The sequence below is a fragment of the Notolepis coatsorum genome, assembly GCF_963971535.1.
Source record: "Notolepis coatsorum genome assembly, chromosome: 8".
NCBI lineage: Eukaryota > Metazoa > Chordata > Actinopteri > Aulopiformes > Paralepididae > Notolepis > Notolepis coatsorum.
Window position 1 is genome coordinate 19094192 of NC_140172.1, and position 22991 is coordinate 19117182.

A 22991-nucleotide genomic window follows, 5' to 3' on the forward strand; every position below is an offset into this window, starting at 1 on the left:
GAGCGCGACTGGCTGCGGAGAGGTGGGTAGGAGCTTGATGCTGCAGCGCGACTGGCTGAGGAGTGGTGGGTAGAAGCTTGATGTTGGATTAGCGTATCGCTGCCTTGGGAGACGGAGATAGACATTGGATTCGGCTAATCATGCAACGTTTAGATTCACCATTTGACAGCAATATATGCGCGCACTGACAGTCGCTAATTTACATTTCCTGTGAAAAAAAAGAAAAAATCCTCCCCGCCCCGGTTGCGTCCCAAAAAAGATTTCTGTTCGTCCCAAATCAATATTTGATCGTCCCCGGGACGACGGGACATCGTTAGTCTCGAGCCCTGCCTACAAGGACCACAATGGAAATAAGCTCTGAGCTTTTTTGTGTTCATCCTTGGCAGTATCTCCTTTCTGTCACATGTTATTTTTATATTGTCAAATAAAGTCATTCATTCATTCAGATGTCATTTGCGGTCCGCCGACGGACCGCACGGGCGGAAGAGGTTATAAACATAAACAGTGTAACACAGGGTCTGGAACAGGCCACGTGAGCGGATCGGCGCGGCCGAGAAATCCGCTCTTCGCTCTTTAAAGCTTGGTCCGCTCCGCTAATCGCTCATGTTGACCCTGCCCCCAAGTCGCTCTCCGCTCCCTCACCGCTCACCTTGAATCGAGCGCTCCCCGCGCCAGATCGCTCGGCTTTTTTTTATTTTTTTTTGGAGCATGGTGTAAATGAGCTCAAACTACAACAGTCTACACCCCTGGGCCCCTTAACAATTGTTTGTATTGAGCAGCATTGTAATTGTACCCATTCTGCAATGTTAAATAACGTTGTTTATCCATTCACTAGCTCTATTAAGCGATGATAGTTAGCCAAGCCACAATGCTATGGTCGCTGCCATTAACGTTAGCATGTAAGCTAACGACAACAACAATGGCGTCGATACTTTTCTAACAGAAGTGAGTGAAGGAGGAGGAGTGAAGCCTGAACAGGATATCACAGGTTCACCCTTCTCAATTCTCATTGGTTGAAAATGGCCTTCATGTTTGTACATCGCCATCTGTTGCTTTGGCATTGTACTACATGTATATTATTACATCAGTGTTAAACCACTGTGTGAGCGTCCCGGAGTGGATTGGAGCGGAGGAGAACTCTCGCTCCGGACGTCGCGCCGACCCATTTTAAAACCCACTCGCTCACGTCAAAACCGCCCGCTCCGCTCCCCGCGCCGCTCACGCTCCGATCCGCTCACATGGCCTGGTCTGGAACAGGGTTTACTGCACTCTCGATACTGCCACCTTGGAGGATCTGGCCGGTACTGCACCCTCTGCGTCGCAGTATGCCTTCTAAAGGCAACATATGGGTCCCTGACATTGAATAGGATATTCAAATAGAAAAAAAGGAATATTACGTGTCTGGCACCCAACCGCTGGCGAGCAAACGCATAATATTACGTGGTTGGCCCCCAAAGTGTTAACAGACATTTATTTAAATGGAGATTTGTCAAGATTGGTACTTTAACACTTTGAATGCCGGCCATGGCTATGTGTCTAATCTGCCCGTCGCTTATCAAAGACTCATTTTCCAGTCAACATTGTCGAAGCAGATTGTTTTTTTATCAGTTCATTTCCGTTTGATATCATTTTGAAAAGCACTCGTTTTCACGGAAAAAATAAGACATTCCATGATAGTCGCCCTTTACTGGATATATTCAAGAACGTTGTCATTTTTCGGCCTATTTATGAATCGTTTTCAAATAAACGCTAGATTATCGATAGTATGTGTACGCATGCACGCTCGTGCCGCGAGCTGAAAATCGATTCTCCTAGTTCCTGACCGCTCGCACAGTCAGCCTGGGGGACACGCTTATATCTCCGTGAAAACGGGTCTGATTATCCTAAGACTGGTAAAATAGATTCCTTACCCGAGATCAGATGGTATCCAAATGGATTATTCCAATTCCTGATCGCCATTCCGAAAATCAATCCTTTTATTGATCCCACGCGTATACTGTAAAACACATAATCCCCGCTGCTCTGAGGGTCCAGAATGAAACTGATCGGCTCTCACCGGTTACGGTGAGAAGTAAAATGTGGAGTCCGGGTTTTTTTTTCCTCATACATTTTCATTGAGTCCAATCCAAAAGGGTGAATTACCATCTGGGAGACGATAGGGGGCGCTTTTTTCACATCTGAGCGCCTGGGGTGGCTGATTCACCAACGGTAGACTTGCTTGATGCAATATGAATTCAGATCGCTAATATAAAAAAAAATTAGAACAAACGAATATTCTCGTGATGGGCATTCAACCCGCGGGGGGTAAACCCGAATATTCTCGGGTTGGGCATTCAAAGTGTTAAGCATGAGTAACGTTCATGCAGTCATGTCACCTAAATAAACAACTACCGTACTTTTCGCACTATAAGCCGCACCTGACTATAAGCCGCAGCAGCTAAATTGAATGATGTGTACATATATAAGCCGCACTGGACTATAAGCCGCAGGTGTTTTAATGTTTAATTACCATATGTAAGGGTTCGTGCACAGAGGGGATTGTCACAATACTGTTGGACAAATAACAAGAATTAACTCATTTACAAGTTGTATTAAGTTTAGCAAATAAGGGAACAGATAAATAACATTTCAATGCAGTAAAAAAAGCAATATTTTCGGGTTTGGTCCACATATAAGCCGCACCGTTATATAAGCCGCAGGGTCGAAAAATGGGGAAAAAAGCCGCCGCTTATAGTCCGAAAAGTACGGTAATCTTTTTTTTTTTATCAAATGTTTTTATTTTCCCTTTTTTAACATGAAACTAGACAAACAATACAGTAACAGTAATAATCAATGATAAATCACAGGACAATGACAGAAATAATAATAACAATGACAATCCAGTAATTAAATCAAAATAAATGTAGATTAAAAGACATAAAAATAATAAATACAATACATGTGCTCTTGCTCGCTCTTCCTTGCTCTTTCCTTCCCCCCCCCCCCCCCCCCCCCAGGACCCCCACTTGGACTATATATCCACTATTTCATTTAACATCAGAAAATTACAAGTTTATATGCTTCCCTTTATCTTCTCCACCACAGCTACCCAGACTGCTATGCTGGCTTCATTAACACCTAAAATTTGTGCAGTGGATATCTCTAGATAAATCACATCGAGATAGGTAAGAACCCATACCTTCCGGCACATTTTATCCGGTTGAATCCAGCATGACGCTATCAACTTTTTGGCAGCCGTAAGACCGGCCAAAATTTGTCTCTTTACATGTACAGAGGTCGATAACCGAGAAACATCATTCAACAACAATACAGAAGGCAGTACAGGTATGGTCAGAGATAAAAATTCTGATAATTGAGTGGTTACTTTTTCCCAGAAAATCTTAACAGGAGGGCATTCCCAATACATATGCATATATGTACCAACACGTATGTTGAACACAAGGAGCATCGAGAGTCTTGTCTGAGACCCATTAGGTGCAAACGTCTAGGAGTCAGGTAAATCCTATGAACAAAATTGAGATTAATCTGTTGGTGATCTGGGTTGCGTGATGATAGCCGAACGTTTGCCCAGACTGCATCCCAATCAAAATCTACTTCCAAGTTTGGGATATCCTTCCTGCAAACCGAGTCTAGGGGAAGGACCTCATATGAGGACGTAAGTAAGTGGCGATAAAAGTCAGAGACGAAGCCTGCCTCTCGATGTCTCCTTGTCATAAAATAATTTGTGAAATCTGTGGTGCTCAAGTGGAATATTTAATGGGACTCCGTGAGCTCTCAAAGCTGCTCTTAATTGTAGATAGAAAAAATTAGTGGAACTGGTGAGGTTAAATTTGTTAAATATATCTTGATAACTGCAGAAACCATGGTCATCGAAGATATCCCCCAATGTGTGTATGCCTTTCTTTTCCCATTTAGGACATCTGATAGGTTGTTGTGCAATAAGGAGTAAATTGTTATTAAATAGGGGAGAATGACTGTGCCATTTATGGTGGTTAGTAGAGTACACTTTTTCTGTGTCACGCCATATCCGGATCACATGTGTAATAAGAGGGCCATATCTCAAGTTGCATTGCTTAATTGATAAGTTGGTGTACACTATATCCTGCAGTCTATGTGGTGCCACTATGTTCTCTAATGGTCTCCAGGATACCGATGCTTGAGAATCAAACCAGGTGATCAGTGGTCTTAACACTTTCGCGACCACTGGGGCCAGTCTAATATAATGGTTGAGGACCAGCTTTTGTAAACAAACGTGTGGCTTTTTGTAGAGCTAAATCTATACTTTATAGTATTGCTATCTGTCCATTGTCATTGTCAATTGAGTTCATAAACCGTCCCTTCAAAATGGCTCAAAGAACAAAAAATGCATCAATAGGTTGTCATTTTATAGTGCCGTGAATATAAGCTTTATAGCGGATTTGGGCTAGTAAAGCCTAGTATATTTTCTGGAAAGCTAGATAAATGGCTAATAGCTGCTAACGTTGTATCCAATGGCATTTCCGTTTTACAGATGCTACAGAAATAACTAAAACTGCATATGATCGGGACTGTCCCAAAGCATGTATTCATGAAAGGGGGGGGGGGGGGCGGGGGACGTCGTTTATTATTATTGAATGATTACCAATAACAGTGTTTGTCTAACTAGCCACATAGGCCGTTCGCCTGGATGGCTATCAGAACGGTGTCCGATCGGGCTGTAATTTACGCGAAGGGGATCTTACCGTGGTCGGGGCTGATCCCCCCCCCCCGAGCATTTCCCCGTTATCGATCGCCATCTGGTAGATCGATATGTCCATTGGCTGATGATAAATCCCCTTATTGCATGGTGAAATCTGCGATCCGATACAGGCTGTAGATCCAGAATCATGCTACTGGAATATCCATTGAAAGAAAAGAAAAAGAAACCGATTCCTTCAGCCACAGGGCACACTGCAGTGGCGCGATGGCGCCCCTAAGAGGATCTGGCCGGTATTGCACATAGTAGAATTCATAGAGTATTGAAAATCTGCAGTGCCGCTCCGTGACCTTGAACAGGTTATTAACACTTTGATCGCCATGGTTAAATTCATAATTTACCATCCCTAGCCAGCTCTATTTGTCTATGGAGAAGTTCCCCTTCTTTGCAGGGCTATAACCTTTTAAAATTGTATTGCTAAATTGACATTATTATCTCCCATTCAATGTCCTATATCTATTGTTCAGGGCAGGGACCGAAACTAAAGCCTGCCGCCCGCCAGGGGCGCTCAGTTTTTACCTTTGGCGCTTGACACTTAGAGGGCTGCCCGCCGTGTGGCGTGTAATCAATCAAGTTCATAACGATACTCTTATTTTGAAAATCTGTGCGGGTCTCATTTCCGCCCCAAGCGCATCTCCAGTCATAATATCGATGGCTCCGGCAGTTAGCAACAATTAGGTTCGTATGATACTCTTATTTTGAAAAAAAACGTGGCAACGAGTCATATCCACCCAGCCCTGCAGCGGGATACTATTGGCTAAGGGCTTCTGCTCGCAGTGCTCGTGTCAACACAGGCAGTCTGCTCTAGTCTAGAAGAGCGGACCTCCATGAGCTACCATTACTGTTTAAACAATGACCCAGTCAACTATTCACTTTTAGTTTAATACATGACGAGGCATTGTCTAACGGTATCTAGCTGGCTAGCTACTGATAGCTGCTGATATCAACAAATGCTCCAGCAATAGTCTACTCGAGTGCATAATACCTCCTTTCCCTCGTTAGCTAGCGCACGTTAGATCGATCTGTCCCAGTAAACTAAATTGTCTTAACGTTATCTACCGGGCTAGCAGTAGCTACAGATAGCTCCTGATATCAATGTCTTATAACATTGATTGAATGCGTATTCTAGCTGAGGGCATGTTGAATGCGATTTGACAAAAGAACCGTAACGTTATACCAATAGCGTCCAGCTGCATCGCCGGAGAATCCTTGCATGCTGAATGTAGGGTCTAGCTGCAGGGCCGGAGAATCCTTGCTGAAGCTGGAGGCTACTCAAGTATACACACAGACAGTGGAGCTGTTTGCAGATAGCAAGCATTTTGACTTATTGCGTGGTGGCGATGTCTCGCAGATAATACAACTACAAGTATGATTATATATATATATTTTTTTTTAATCAAAAAAAATTTGGCAGGTAAGAAATATGCTTGGCGGGTAGATTCTTCCCATCTACCCGCCACTGGCCGGTGAGTCAAAAAGTTAATTTCGCTCCCTGGTTCAGGGTGTAGCAACGTTATACTTTTTCATTCACATATTCATACTAAAATACAGTCTAAAGTATAAGTATGTTTTTATCGTTTTCTGCAGCTTTCTCCAGAACTTGATTTATAGCCCCAAATGCATTATATTGACTGGAGGTACTTCTAGAAGTTACTACGTATGATCTGATGTTGACCGGATGGGCGGGGGGTCGTTTATAATTCCGTGGGCAACGTTATATCTAGGGATGCCCCGATCGTTATCGGTCGATAATCAGTATAAATATGCGATCGGTGATCGGTGATAATGCTTTATTTTCGCCGATCGTCAAAGCCGATCTCATTCGCTGAGTTCTGTCTCAGACACCGGGTGGTGCGGGGTCTGCTCCTCCCTCCCGCACGCATGTAAACACGGGTCTAGTCTAGTGAGACGGGACACGGGAGGATGGCGTCGGCGTCTCCCTGAGCTAATGTTAGCTTAGCTACCGTTACAAAATGACCCAGTCAACTATTCACTTTTAGTTTAATACATGATGAGGCATTGTCTAACCGAACGGTATCTAGCCGGCCAGCTACCGATAGCTCCTGATATCAACAAACGCTCCAGCAAGTATAGTAGAGATGTGTATGATACCTGTTAGCTGTTAGCTGTTAGCTCACGTTAGTTCACTGTTCAAAACGAAATGTCCCATTGAACTAAATAATTCACTGAGGCGTTGTATTAATGTTATATATCCGGCTAGCAGTAGCTACAGATAGCTCCTGATATCAATGTCTTATAACACTGATTCGATGCGTATTCGAGCTGAGGGCTTGTTGAGCACAGTTAAGTAACGTTATACCAATAGGGTCCAGGTGCAGCTCCGGAGAATCCTGGCCGTAGCTCTGCTCGAGGCTACTCGAGTATAGGTCCAGCTGCAGCTCCGGAGAATCCTGGCCGTAGCTGGAGGCTACTAGAGTACACACAGACAGTGGAGCTTGTTGCGTGGTGGCGATGTCTCGCAGATGATACAAGTACAAGTCTAATTATATAATATATATATTTTATAAAATAAATTAGCCCTTTAGGAGTTAGGGCTGTCTTAAATACTTCGAAGCTTCGACGCTTCGTTCGATGGCACAAGCTTCGAACATAAAAAAAAAACGAAGTATTTTTAATTTTTTTTTACTTCGGTGTGTGTGTGTGTGCGTGCATGGGGCCATTGGGTGGGGCTGGGGAACAAATACACTGGAGGAAAGGAACCCAGCTCAGCACTGCCCAAATTATATCACTATTGCCTGTTTGAAGGATATCATCCTCAAACACATATACACCACCTACACGCCTATTCTCAGTCCTTGCCCCACAATGGTGGAATGAACTACCCACCCCAGTTAGGACAGCCGAATCCCGTCCAATCTTTCGCCGTCGACTAAAGACACACTTCTTCAACCATTATCTGAAATAAAATTAAAAAAATTAAATTAAAAAAAACTTACCCTAACTAACCTTACTGTCATGCACATGTCCTAATAAACTAACCTACACTGTAACACGCAACACTTTGATGAATATTGTTACTCAGCTGATAGAGTTGTATCCTTCCTGATGACCTGTTGTACAGAACTTGTAAGTCGCTTTGGATAAAAGCGTCAGCTAAATGACTAAATGTGAATGTAAATGCCTTGTAGAATTCCACACATAAAGAAAGATACTGGGATGAATAAACAAAATAGGAAATAAAATGTAGAAATGCATGCAATACATAAATAAATATGAATCTCCATATATGAAATAGAACATTTAGATAAGGTGCTACTGAGATGTTTCGGTGAGTTCTTAGTTTTTTTGTGGAAGTAGCCCTTCTTAAAAATGCATGAACATTCACTGATAATTGGTCTGTAGTGGAGTCTACAAGGTCTACATTGCCGGACCATGTAGAATCCGGACCTTGTAGACTGACATAATTCTGTGCATAGTTTAGTCTACACAGGCCATATTTCAAATAATCAAAATCTTACTTCATTCATCTTAAACATTCTTGATTTGGGGGATTGGTAGTTCCCATGAAATCTGTTGTTCAAACGACAACAGCGATCCACCTTGAATTAAATCACACAGCCGTGTTGGCTGCGTCACAGTCACGAAAGGGGCTACTTAATTCATTAATCCAATCCACTTTATTTATAGAGCACATTTAAAAACAACAGTTTACCAAAGTGCTGTACAAGTCCCACAACATAAGATAAAAAAAAAAAAAAATTATAAAAAAAGAAGAAAAAGAATGCAAAAAAAAAATTCGAAGGTCAGCCCTATTAGGAGTAAATAATTGTGGTCTGACAATGGGCCCCAATTCAACGTCAAAGCTATAAAATAGTCTAGGGGATTCAAAAACATAATCTATTCTAGAAAATGTCCTGTCTTGCTGAGAAAAAGGAATACTCTCGCGCCGTTGGATTGAGCGATTGCCACAGATCATTTACTCCTGTATCCTTGGACCAGGCCTGTGGCCCGTCTCTGGTCATTAGGGATGGGAATTGATAGGATTTTATCGATACGATTCCATTATCGATTCTGCTTATCGATTCGATTCTTTATCGATTCCCTTATCGATACCTGATTAATTTACATAAATAAATTGGAAATGCAACAGAACTACATTTACATTTACATTTAGTCATTTAGCTGACGCTTTTATCCAAAGCGACTTACAAGTTCTGTACGACAAGCCATCAGGAAGGGCACAACTCTATCAGCTGAGCAACAATGTTCATCAAAGTGTTGAGTGCTACAGTGTAGGTTAGTTTATTAGGACAAGTGCATGACAGTACGGTTAGTTAGGGTTAGATTTTTTTTTTTAACTCAGATAATGGTTGAAGAAGTGCGTCTTTAGTCGACGGCGAAAGATTGGACGTGATTCGGCTGTCCTAACTGGGGTGGGTAGTTCATTCCACCATTGTGGGGCAAGGACTGAGAATAGGCGACTTCTCTTTGATGACCCTCCCGGAGCTTGGATAGGAGTAGGTCTGAGGCGGCCAGAAGATGCAGAGCGTAGTGGTCTAAGCTGGTTAGAATAACAACATGCAACTTGACATTTCTGATTGTCATTTATTGTTGACCCCCCATGTCAGAAAAATACAAAAACTGTAAAAAATAAAACATTAACTATAGCCTACACTTAAATAAAATAATGTATTTGAGATTCTCTTAAAATGTATTTATTCTTTTATTCTTAAACTAATTTAATCTATTGAATAACAGGTCGTTATTCCTCTGACTTCTGTCTCACACACACACACACACACACACACACACACACACACACACACACACACACAGAGCTCCCTCCCCGGGCCCCTGTCCTATAAGGTATTGGCTTGTGTTGCTACACGGACACATTTGTATGTTGCACCACCACGGTACTTCCTGGCTTACAGTGTACAGACTAGTAAACAAACACTCCGTCTCTTATTATATGTGAACTAAAGAGTACAAGGTTTACACAACAGCCCCCACCTGCTGTTTTATTGTATTTGTACCTGTACTATCCGCTGTCAGCTGTTTATCTCTCTTTGTGAGCTTGATTAAATAGCGTTAGCTCACGTTAGCTAGCGTTAGCTCCGCGGCTAATTTTAGCTCACCCTGAACTAAATCAATGACTAGGTTCTAAAGCATTCAAGTAGTTTTCACTGCACATAGAAGTAGCCAAACAGCGGGAGCATTTCGGGAGCATATGACCAAAACCCAGGCAATTTCGAGCCCTTAAGGAATCAAATAGAGTCTGCCATGGCTACATGCTAACGTTATTGCGCAACTGTAGGAAAAACCTGGCAGCGATAAGGGAATCGAAAGTCACGGGAGGGCTGGGGGACAAATACACTGGAGGAAAGTAACCCAGCTCAGCACTGCCCAAATTATATCATCACTATTGCCTGTTTGAAGGATATCATCCTCAAACACATATACACCTACATGCCTTGTAGAATTCCACACATAAGAAAGAAAGATACTGGGATGAATAAACAAAATAGGAAATAAAATGTAGAAATGCATGCAATACATAAATAAATATGAATCTCCATATATGAAATAGAACATTTAGATAAGGTGCTACTGAGATGTTTTGGTGAGTTCTTTGTTTTTTTGTGGAAGTAGCCCTTCTTAAAAATGCATGAACATTCACTGATAATTTGTTTGTATTGGAGTCTACAAGGTCTACATTGCCGGACCATGTAGAATCCAGACCTTGTAGACTGACATAATTCTGTGCATAGTTTAGTCTACACAGGCCATATTTCAAATAATCTAAATCTTACTTCATTCATCTTAAACATTCTTGATTTGGGGGATTGGTAGTTCCCATGAAATCTGAAGTTGTTCAAACGACAACAGCGATCCACCTTGAATTAAATCACACAGCCGAGTGAAACCTTGTTGGCTGCGTCACAGTCATGAAAGGGGCTACTTAATTCATTAATTAGGGGTGCACCGATGTATCGGTCGGGTATCGGTATCGGCCGATAAGTGCCTTGTTGACTGCAATCGGCCTATCGGCCGATAAGCTTGCATGTGCCGATGGCAGTAGCCGATAAGTTCAGTCGTGTCCTGCACAACGCCGCCCCCAGTCCCCCACACACACACAAGCTACTGCATCAAAGTTACTACTAAATATTCAACATTCTCTTTTGAGACTCCGCTTCAGACTCATTCATTTGGCACTAAAAGCTAAACATTGTCACCGATATGGCTGTCCGCAACATGTCATTAATTGTGTACGCGAGGTGGTCGCTCAGTGACAACGCTAACATGAGCTAGGTTAGCTAGCATGAGCTACCGGGAGATGGAAAGACTAAAGTTACTGGTGAAAATGTGATTTACGTTGGAATACTCCTTTGCCAACTTGCTGTACTTTGCTTGCAGGTCTGCAGCCATTATTGCTGGATTATGAATAGCCCCAACTTTAGCCAAGGTAACGTTATGGCTAAACCTTTAACGTTAGTTAACGCTAGCTTTCGGTTAGCTGTTCAATGCTAATAACGCAACCAAGCGAACTAGGGGTGGGCGATATATCGAGTATACTCTATGTATCGCGGATTGTTCTACCCGAGATGTAGTACTGTACTATATCGCGAACATCGAGTATTTAGTTTATATGGCGCCGCCCGCGGCCGAGAGACACTCGCAGTGCTTTCCTCGAGAAGGGACGGCGGAGCTATAGGCTAACGTTAGTATTGGTCCCGAGTGTAGCAGGGACGGCGGAGCTATAGGCTAACGTTGGTGTAGTCAGGGCTGTACAGTGCGATATAATGTTGCGGTTGTAATTTCATTAGACAGACCAGCGCGGACCTTTAATAACATGTAATTTAATTGACACCAGCAATGAGCTAACGATAGCTGCTAACCAAGGTATCCATTAGGATTATGCTAAGCTAACTAGCGATAGCTGCTAACCCTGGTAAACGGTCAAAGCGGACTCCACAAGACTAGTTCCATTCGTGAGGAAAGGGGGTGGGTTATATTGACAACGCTTGACAACAGCAGTTTAAACATAACTTCATATTTATTGGTTATTCGTTTCTGTATATCATTCAATTTCCATCTCCGTGTGTCTCCATCTCCATCTCTTCCTGTTTACATTCGAGTGTGACGTCATCACCTACGGCAGCTTAGGCGATCAAAACGCGAACCTAGAACAAACCCCGAGGGGGGGGGGGGGGGCTGGCTCTCTTGTTCATTCTCGCCCCCCCTCTCTCTCTCTCTCTCTCGCTACATTCAATGATTTAAAGTAGCCAAACGTTACAGACAGTATAAATACTAACTGGATAGTTGGTGATATAAACATTTAATTTCATTATCTGAAATATTCTAAAATCATTAAGTCTGCTATAAGCCATTATACCTTTGTGTGTGATTATTATTTTCTCACAGTAGGGTGTGTATATATATACATATATATATGTGTGTGTGTGTTTGGCTAAAGTGGATAGAAAACACAGTACTGTGTAAAAGTCTTAGGCACCCAAGAGTTTTTATATAAATTGTCTTGGATGTAAATAAAAATGTTATTAGTGTGTCAGTAGACTACTCTTAGTACATTTTCATTAAATTATTTTTAAAGCATCTTCATGGTTTAATAATGCAAACATATGTTGCAGGGACTTATTATAATCATCATATTGGCGTGACTGTATGCATCAAAGGGTTAAATCGAGCATTTTTAAGTGATTTAGAGGAAATGTCAAAATATCGCGATATATATCGTGTATCGCGATATGGCCAAAAAATATCGCGATATCATTTAGAGGCCATATCGCCCAGCCCTAAAGCGAACCCATCACAGCTCCCCGTCAACACCCCTCTCTCGGGAAGATGGCATTTAAGAAAGTATCTGCTGTTAAAATGACACAAACATTCGTTTTGTGGCATTAACGTTATATAGTTAGTGTTACACGTTCAATAACATAAGCATAGTATTTACCCGAACTACTAGCTCAGTTCCTTCCGTTGCTCATAGAGCCCTGAGAGTTGTACCCAATCCATTCTGCAATCTGTTAATAAAGTTTTCAATCAGACAAATGTATAGAAAGGCTTTGTTTTATTATAACATTCGTTGCAGTAAAATCATTATGTCTCGTTTGGTCATCCTGTGGAGCGCTGGTCGGCAAGCTTGTTGTGATTCTCGCAAGCAGATCAATGGCGGCATGCCCGGAAGTAGAAAATGAATAAACGCTTGCCGATTGGTGGTAAGAACAGCAGGAGGTGGGTGCTAGCGGTGTGACGTAATTGGCAGAATCGACTGTCAATCAAAATTGTTCTATTGCATTGGTTGAGAGCTCTGGTTGAGACAATAGTATCCAGCTGCAGGCCGCCAGACCATACTGGGAGAGGGATAGTGCTACATGGCATGGTGGAATTAATACCATAAACATATTTCTTGATGTTTCCTTTTTTTAAGTAAGTAAAGAGGCCTACAAATACAAACATACACATACAAATATACAGTAGTTTCATTAAAAAAAAATTATAATTACAAAAATATATATATAAAAAAAATATATATATATATTTTTTGCCACAAATATCGGTATCGGCCGATTGTGTTAGTTGAACAATCGGTATCGGTTAGGGATGTCCGATATTATCGGCCGACCGATATTATCGGCCGACCGATATTATCGGCCGATATCGGCAGTAAAATGTGATATCGGTATCGGTAAAATTTTTTTTTTTTTTTTTTTTTTACATTTATTTAACCTTTATTTACCCAGGCAAGCAAGTAAGAACCAATTCTTATTTTATTTATTGTCAAAAGTATGCATGTTGGTTTAATTCAACAACAAGAGATATGTAATGTTAATTTTTACTTTTTTAATTATCATATTTTGCACAGATAATGCTTACATTTAGAAAGCCTTTTGAATGCATCCAGTGAAATTATTAATTACCTGAAATTATTTAGTTTTTTTGGGGGGAAACCCTGCATATATCGGTATCGGTTGATATCGGTATCGGTATCGAAATTAAGAGTTGGACAATATCGGAATATCGGTATCGGTAAAAAAGCCAATATCGAGCATCCCTAGTATCGGTGGCAAATTTTCATATCGGTGCATCCCTATCATTAATCCAATCCACTTTATTTATAGAGCACATTTAAAAACAACAAAGTTTACCAAAGTGCTGTACAAGTCCCACAACATAAAAGAATATATATATATATATATATATATATATATATATATATATATATATTAGAGCTGGGCCGTTAACGGCGTTAACGTGCTGCGTTAACGCTATACTAGTATCGCGCGATAATATAATTAACGCATTAATCAAATTTTTTTTTTTTTTTTTTTTTTTTTAACATTTTTTTTTTTACCTTTATTTACCCAGGGTAGGTTCGCTGAGCACAGATGCTCTCTTTCAGGAACGCCCTGCTTCACATTCACACAGTTCCATTCACACCTGGGAGCTGCCCAGTACAACCACAGTTGACACCATTGGCCACTGAGCAACTCCACTGGAGCAGTTGATTCAAGCCATGTCACATAGTTCAAGTTTGAAATGATTCTTTCTGTTTTGCTCCTGAGAGTGCTAGATACTGTACTGTACTGGTAATATTATTTATTTGTGTTAACTTCTGAATAAAACAACTTATTAAACACAAGTACATCTTATTGAACATTATTTTGATATTTCATTACCAATTATCATAGCAAAACAGCTTTTTCAAAGTCTGTAATGCATTTTGGAAACGGGAGATGGGCTCATGGTGTAATGGGCCACCTGGCCTGAGAAACATAAGGAGGAAAGAAAAAGTAAGGACTTACTTCTGGTCATTATTTGGGTAGAACACACATATTTTGAATGCCTTCGGCAGTTTTTTTTTTTTTTTTTTTGTGCCATTTTAATCTAGATTAATCTAGATTAAATCCAGGATTGCAGATAGATTAATCTAGATTAAAAAAAAAAATCTATGCCCACCTCTAATATATATATATATATATATCAGTGGCGAAGCGTACCGGAGTTAACCGGGCCTTCATAATATTATATATTCTTAATATTATATTCCAAATAAAATAAGTCCCTCGATACTCCGTGCTGCTGCTGCTGACTTGAAATAAAATAGACCGTTCTGTGGGCAGTCGGCCCGACACTAAACAGCAGTCTGTTATAATCACATTTGTATGAGCTAACGAATTCCGTTATATTGGACATTTGTATTAATTATATCAAGCGAAGAATTGAGAAAGCAGAGAGAGACGGCAACATTATCGTGTGGTTCAACGTTGCGTGATCGCTGAAACCAATGCCGATCTCCGCCTCCCAGCGAGTTGTCATTATTAGACATGCATGGTGACTCAACAACGAAACAAATGTAACTATTTTAATACAATTCAAATTGTGCTTAGAGGGAAGTTACGGTATGCAAAGAAAGATCAAGTCAAGAATTACCAAATGAAACGCACAGCAGCCCAGCCAATATTTCAAGACAGACATATATTTGTGTGGAAATAAAATGCGCAGCGGCAGATCAATATAATCAATATAAATTAATTTGTTTCACTCACCATTTTGACGTGGTTCACCTGAAGACGAAATCGTTTGGGTGAACTTTTCAATGACCCGGTCATACAGCTGATCAGTCCTTTTCAGATCCAGGAGCATTTCTTTTTCAATTGACATGGAGGATAATGCAGAGAGTCGGGCTTGTCCGGTTGTATTCCTCGCATATGTTTTAATGCGCTTGAGGGCAGAAAATGTCCTTTCCACGGTTGAGGTGGTGACAGGGATAGTTACAACTAAACACATCAGTTTATATAGCTGCTTCATCCTTCTGGGGTTGGGCGGCCTTTTTTGACAATGTCCATCTTTTCATTGAATGTTCTTCTTGAAAAGGGAACTGTTAATAAATCCGCAACAACATCGACAGTATCATTTGCTGCTGCCATGTTTCAGTTTGTCTCGTGTTGTCTTGCTTGATACTAAGGTAGTCCGCGTTTGCCGTTTTGCGCTCTGATTGGCCGACGCAGCCAGACTCTAGAATACCTTGGCATCTAAAAGACTACGCCCATTGACTACAGCTCCAAATGTGATTGGCTGATCAAACTGTCACTCCACACCTGGGCTCCTGTTAAGGTTTATTGGGCAGGTCGAGCTAGAATACCCGATGGAGGAAAGTCTGCCTAGAGACTTGTGAAAAGAAATCTCCGATTGGCTGTTATTTTCTCCTGTACAAAAACGCTCTAATGCGCAGTGAATGGGTCGAAAACAACTATGGCGAGTGAAACTGTGCGGTTTTAACAGATTAGCGACACAAACTATTTTAATACATTTGATTAAAAAAAAATTAAAAATTAAAATAAAAAAAGTAATTTTTAAAATTCATATTTTCTTTCTTCTGAGGCTCACAGGGCCTTCTCTGAATACCTTGAAGGCCCTGAGAATTCGCCACTGATATATATATATATATATATATATATATATATATATATATATATATAAAAAAATCGAAGCTTCGAATTAAAATCGAAGCTCGGCCCCGAAGCTTCGATTGCCAAAAAAAGCTTCGAAGGTCACCCCTAGAAATCACTGTCGAGTGAGTGGCCGGCAGAACGTGCCCGAAACGTCAATGGATCTTGAAGTCCAATACAAACATGTACACACACGGAGAAAACATCAAAATAATAGATAAAAAAAAGAAGGAAGAAGAAAAGAAAAAACCTTCACGACCTCCGGAGGTATTAGCCAAATCAACAGGATGACTTGCATAAAAATCATAGATCATTTAAACAGAGCTAACGTTAATCTACCCAGCCTTAGTGGACGTTCAATGGACATCAAAATAAAACTGACCAAACCCCTCTTATATCAGATGTAGCGAAACATTCAAATAAAGTATCTAGACGATATCCAGCGTCACATAGTTAACCTATTTATAAAAACAAAGTTATCAAAATGTATATGACGCCGTTTGGCGTTTAAGCCATAAAGAAGTGCTAACTGCACAAAAACAATATACTGTAGCCTATGACGTGGTGTCCTCTTGGCTCTTCAAGTAGGTTTTAGCTTCCTCAGGCGAGGAAACATGCCTCCTCAATCCGTCTTTGGTGACGATGATCAGTTTCGCAGGGTACTGAAGGGACGGTCTAAAACCTTGATTGTAGAGTAAGGGCATGTCTTGTAACGGGAACGTTGCTCCACAACTTCGGGGCAGTAATCTTCATAGAGGTAGACTGTGTGCTCTCCGTATGCCAGTTTACCACTTCTCTTCCGTGCCTCTCGAACAATTCTTTCTTTTATTCCAATTTGACGTAAGCTAGCAATAACCACTCTAGGCCTGGAGTTATTTACAGCTTTAGCACAAATTCTGTAACACTGATCCACTTCGGGTGTCGTAGTGAGGATCTCCGGTCCCAGAATTTCAACCAGTGCTTTTGCAAACAAGATATTGGGCTGTTCGCAACTCACGGATTCATCCAGTCCTACTATGCGAATATTAGGTCGGTGGAGTCGGTATTCGAAGTCGGCCATTAGCTTATCGTTGATTCCTTCTATATCCACTCATCTAGCAGTGCAAGTACTCAAGCCGGATTCCATTTCGTCTAGACGATCGGTCTGTACACCAACCGTTTCCCATAGCTTATCGATTTTGGATTCGATAGATTCTTTGCTAGAGGCAACCTGGTTTGTTAGGGAGCGTAAACCTTCCGTTATGGTGTTCTCTATTATCGTTATGGTGCATTCGAGCTTAAGATGGGAATGCGTGAGCTTGATCTGGGATTGCGTTAGCTCTTTGATTAGCTTAGTAATGTAATCCGGTTGAAGCGTCATCTCTCTTTGGCTCGCTTGCTTTCTTTGGTGCCATTGTGGTTCTTTCAGTCAATATAGTTAGTTGGAAACCTAAGGTGATATATACGTACATGTTTAACCGAATTGGGGGTATAAAAAGAGGCTTTTAAAGGCAAAATATAAAAAACGGGAGAAGCAGCTTTACAGAGTGCAACCTACATACTCGAACCGGACGTCTAATAAACAACTAATCTGTAATGCTGAAAGTCCAACTCCGATAGTGATATCAAAACTTGATCATGTTAAGTGTAATGTTATATCATTAATACAAGCCACAAATCCAGACAATTCGTCCCATTCAACTCCAAAAGCCAGTCAAAACCAATCCAAGCCAGAGTTGTTCCGACTGTAGATGCCCAAATGTTCTCAAAAGCATCTGTTGATCACCAAGACTTGCTCGCTAGTTAGTGTCTGGTAAGGTATATCTTATGAACACTGCCTGAGCCTCTACTACGTATCAACATGACATGAGTGTATCTTGCCCAGAATGAGGGAGCAAGGTGCAGAAAAAATTTTATTTTTTATTTGGGCTTCACAGGGAGTATAGTGTGAAATGGTGACCTGTCCCTTTGTTACTTTCAAAAGAAATGTTTACAAGAAATTACATTTAAATTATTTTATACCCTTCTTTCTAGACTCCCTTGCCTTACAGGTGTTTATCTGTGAAGAGGAGGTTCCACCTGAGCAGCAGGAGAGGAGCCCTAGTCTGGGCCAAGAGGAGTCAGAGTCCCTACAGATTAAAGAGGAACAGGAGGAACTCTGGACCAGTCAGGAGGGAGAGCAGCTTCAAGGTCTGGAGGAGGCTGATATCATGAAGTTCACATTCAATCCTGTCTCTGTGAAATGTGAGCATGATGATGAGAAACCTCAGTCCTCATGGTTTAACCAAACCCAGGACCCAGAGGCCCTACAGATTAAAGAGGAAGAAGAGGAACTATTTCAAGATCTAGAGGAGGCTGATGGCTCCAAGATGACCTTACACCCTGTGAGATATGAACATGGTGGAGAAAATACTCTGCCCTCACAACTCAGCCAAACCCAGGACCCAGAGCTCCTACAGATTAAAGATGAACTACATCAAGGGCTGGAAGAAGCTGGTGGCTCAGAGATCACAGGACACCCAGTGAAATGTGAAGATGGTCAAGAGAACGCTCAGCCTTTCCAGCCTCTTCAAACCTGTAGGCAGAGAAACCGAGAAGCTTACTCTTTACCCAGCACCTCAACTGAACAGATGAAAACAGAACCTGATGGGGAGGACTGTAGAGTATCAGAACCAGCCAGTAACTTAGATCCAGCTGGTGACTTAGAACCAACTAGAGATATCCAGCCCCTTTCTTCAGACTGTTCTCTAATTGAGACTGAAGACAGTGATGATAAACGTTCTGAAAATGAGACTGATGACAGTGATGATGAGAGTTATGGAACTGAGCCTGATGACACTGATGATGAGGGTTCTGGAACTGAGCCTGATGACACTGATGAATGGAAGGAGAGTGGACGACTATGTTTGATGACTCAGAAACCAAAGAAGACACAGAAAATACGAAGTAGTCCTGGCTTCAGCAAGGAGGAACATCTGAAGATACACATGAGATCTCATACCGGAGAGAAACCATTTAGTTGTTCAGTTTGTGGGAAAGGGTTCAGTCAGAAAACGGATCTGAACAGACACATGAGAACTCATACTGGAGAGAAACCATTTAGTTGTTCAGTTTGTGGGAAAAGGTTCCGTAATAAAGGACATCTGATCTCACACATGAGAACTCATACTGGAGAGAAGCCATTTAGTTGTTCAGTTTGTGGGAAAGGGTTCAGTCAGAAAGGACATCTGAACTCACACATGATAACTCATACTGGAGAGAAGCCATTTAGTTGTTCAGTTTGTGGGAAAGGGTTCAGTCAGAAAACAGATCTGAACAGACACATGAGAACTCATACTGGAGAGAAACCATTTAGTTGTTCAGTTTGTGGTAAAGGGTTCGGTGAGAAAGGACATCTGATCTCACACATGAGAACTCATACTGGAGAGAACCCATTTAGCTGTTCAGTTTGTGGGAAAAGGTTCCGTAATAAAGGACATCTGATCTCACACATGAGAACTCATACTGGAGAGAAGCCATTTAGTTGTTCAGTTTGTGGGAAAGGGTTCAGTCAGAAAGGACATCTGAACTCACACATGATAACTCATACTGGAGAGAAGCCATTTAGTTGTTCAGTTTGTGGGAAAGGGTTCAGTCAGAAAACAGATCTGAACAGACACATGAGAACTCATACTGGAGAGAAACCATTTAGTTGTACAGTTTGTGGGAAAGGGTTCGGTGAGAAAACACATCTGAACAGACACATGATAACTCATACTGGAGAGAACCCATTTAGCTGTTCAGTTTGTGGGAAAAGGTTCCGTAATAAAGGACATCTGATCTCACACATGAGAACTCATACTGGAGAGAAGCCATTTAGTTGTTCAGTTTGTGGGAAAGGGTTCAGTGAGAAACCATATCTGAACAGACACATGAGAACTCATACTGGAGAGAAACCATTTAGTTGTTCCGTTTGTGGGAAAGGGTTCAGTGATAAAGGACATCTGATCTCACACATGATAACTCATACTGGAGAGAAGCCATTTAGTTGTTCAGTTTGTGGGAAAGGGTTCAGTCAGAAAGGACATCTGAACTTGCACATGATAACTCATACTGGAGAGAACCCATTTAGTTGTTCAGTTTGTGGGAAAGGGTTCAGTCAGAAAGGACATCTGAACTCACACATGAGAACTCATACTGGAGAGAAGCCATTTAGTTGTTCAGTTTGTGGGAAAGGGTTCAGTCATAAAAAATGTCTGGACTCACACATGATAACTCATACTGGAGAGAACCCATTTAGTTGTTCAGTTTGTGGGAAAGGGTTCAGTCAGAAAGGACATCTGAACTCGCACATGAGAACTCATACTGGAGAGAAACCATTTAGTTGTTCAGTTTGTGGGAAAGGGTTCAGTCAGAAAACAGATCTGAACAGACACATGAGAACTCATATAGGAAAGGCAGCACAACTGAAGAGGGCCAGAATAGAGACATACCAGAACTTAGTAAAGAAACTGAAAGAATTAGAGAAAAAACACAAACTCAAAGAACCAAGAGACACTTAGGGAAGTAAAAGACGTTAGAGAAAAGAGAAACAAAGAATTACTGACAGAAATTGAGAAAAAGGCTAGATACGTGAACCAGACATACTATGAAGGAGGAACGAGAGCGACCAGACTCTTAGCTAGACAAATCAGAATACAACAGAAATGAAATACAATACACACAATAAAAGACACAAACACAAACAGGTTACTAAGAGAACCAGCTGAAATAGAGAAGACATTTGTAGAATACCGTACTATAAGACACTATATACACACAACCGAAAGCGGCAGGAGAAGAAGAGATAGAGACATTCTTAGAAAAATGAGATTTACCATCGATAGGAAAGGAACAGAACGAAATATTAAATGCAGAGATAACAGAACAGGAAGTGGGAAATGCGATCAGTAAAGCAAAGAACAATAAGTCACCAGGTAGCGACGGATTCCCTTTGGAATTTTACAAAACATTTAGACAGGAACTGAGGCCCATATTAGAGGCAGCATTTAGACACACAATGAAAAAAGGAACAATGCCACCCTCATGGAAAGAAGCCATAATTACTACTAGGGCTGTCTTAAATACTTCGAAGCTTCGAAGCTTCGTTCAATGGCACAAGCTTCGAACATTAAAAAAAAATCGAAGTTTAAAAAAAAAAGATAATTCTTTTTTTCATTTTTTTTTTTCAAACAATTTTTTTTTTACTTTGTGTGTGTGTGTGTGTGTGTGTGTGTGAACTACCCATCCCAGTTAGGACAGCCGAATCCCGTCCAATCTTTCGCCGTCGACTAAAGACTCACTTCTTCAACCATTATCTGAAATGATAAAAAAAAAAAAAAATCTAACCGTGACTAACCTTACTGTCATGCACTTGTCCTAATAAACTAACCTACACTGTAACACGCAACACTTTGATTAACATTGTTACTCAGCTGATAGAGTTGTACCCTTCTTGCTGTCTTGTCGTACAGAACTTGTAAGTCGCTTTGGATAAAAGCGTCAGCTAAATGACTAAATGTAAGTGTGTGTGTGTGTGTGTGTAGGTGTGTGTGTGTGTGTGTGTGTGTGTGTGCGCGCGCGCCTTGTAGAATTCCACACATAAGAAAGAAAGATACTGGGATGAATAAACAAAATAGGAAATAAAATGTAGAAATGCATGCAATAGATAAATAAATATGAATCTCCATATATGAAATATAACATTTAGATAAGGTGCTACTGAGATGTTTTGGTGAGTTCTTTGTTTTTTTGTGGAAGTTGCCCTTTTTAAAAATGCATGAACATTCACTGATAATTGGTCTGTAGTGGAGTCTACAAGGTCTACATTGCCGGACCATGTAGAATCCGGACCTTGTAGACTGACATAATTCTGTGCATAGTTTAGTCTACACAGGCCATATTTCAAATAATCAAAATCTTACTTCATTCATCTTAAACATTCTTGATTTGGGGGATTGGTAGTTCCCATGAAATCTGAAGTTGTTCAAACGACAACAGCGATCCACCTTGAATTAAATCACACAGCCGAGTGAAACCTTGTTGGATGCGTCAGTCACGAAAGGGGCTGCTTAATTAATTAATCCAACCCACTTTATTTATAGAGCACATTTAAAAACAACGTTTACGAAAGTGCTGTACAAGTCCCACAACATAAGATAAAAAAAAAATATTTAAAAAATATATATATATTTTCTTTTACTTTTTTTTTTCCCGAAGCTTCGAATTAAAATCGAAGCTCGGCCCCGAAGCTTCGATTGCCAAAAAAAGCTTCGAAGGTCAGCCCTAATTACTACGATTCCAAAGGAAGGGAATGATAAGGAACTATGTAGTAGTTTCAGACCAGTGTCCATACTTAATGTAGATTACAAGATGTATACATCAATAATATCCAAAAGATTTGAGACATTTATGCCAGATATTATAGACGAAGACCAGACCGGATTCATTAAAGGAAGAAAAAGGCAGGACAACATAAGGAAGACAGTGCAGATAGTAGAGGAGATACAAAAAGAAGGAGGAAGTGCAGTACTAGTTAGCCTAGATGCAGAAAAAGCATTCGACAGTGTAAGCTGGATATTCCTATATAAAGTATTAGAGAAATTTGGACTAGACAAAAATGCGATGAAAACAATTAGGGCATTATATCAAGAACCAACGGCAATAAAGTAAATGGCAACCTGACGGATCGGATTTGACATGCACAGGTGTTTACATTTTTATTTTATTTCTTTCATGTTTTACATATATAATTTTTGTTTTGCATAATATATTTGTTTTGTACGGTTTTAAATTAGTACACATTTGATTAGTGGAAAAGGGGT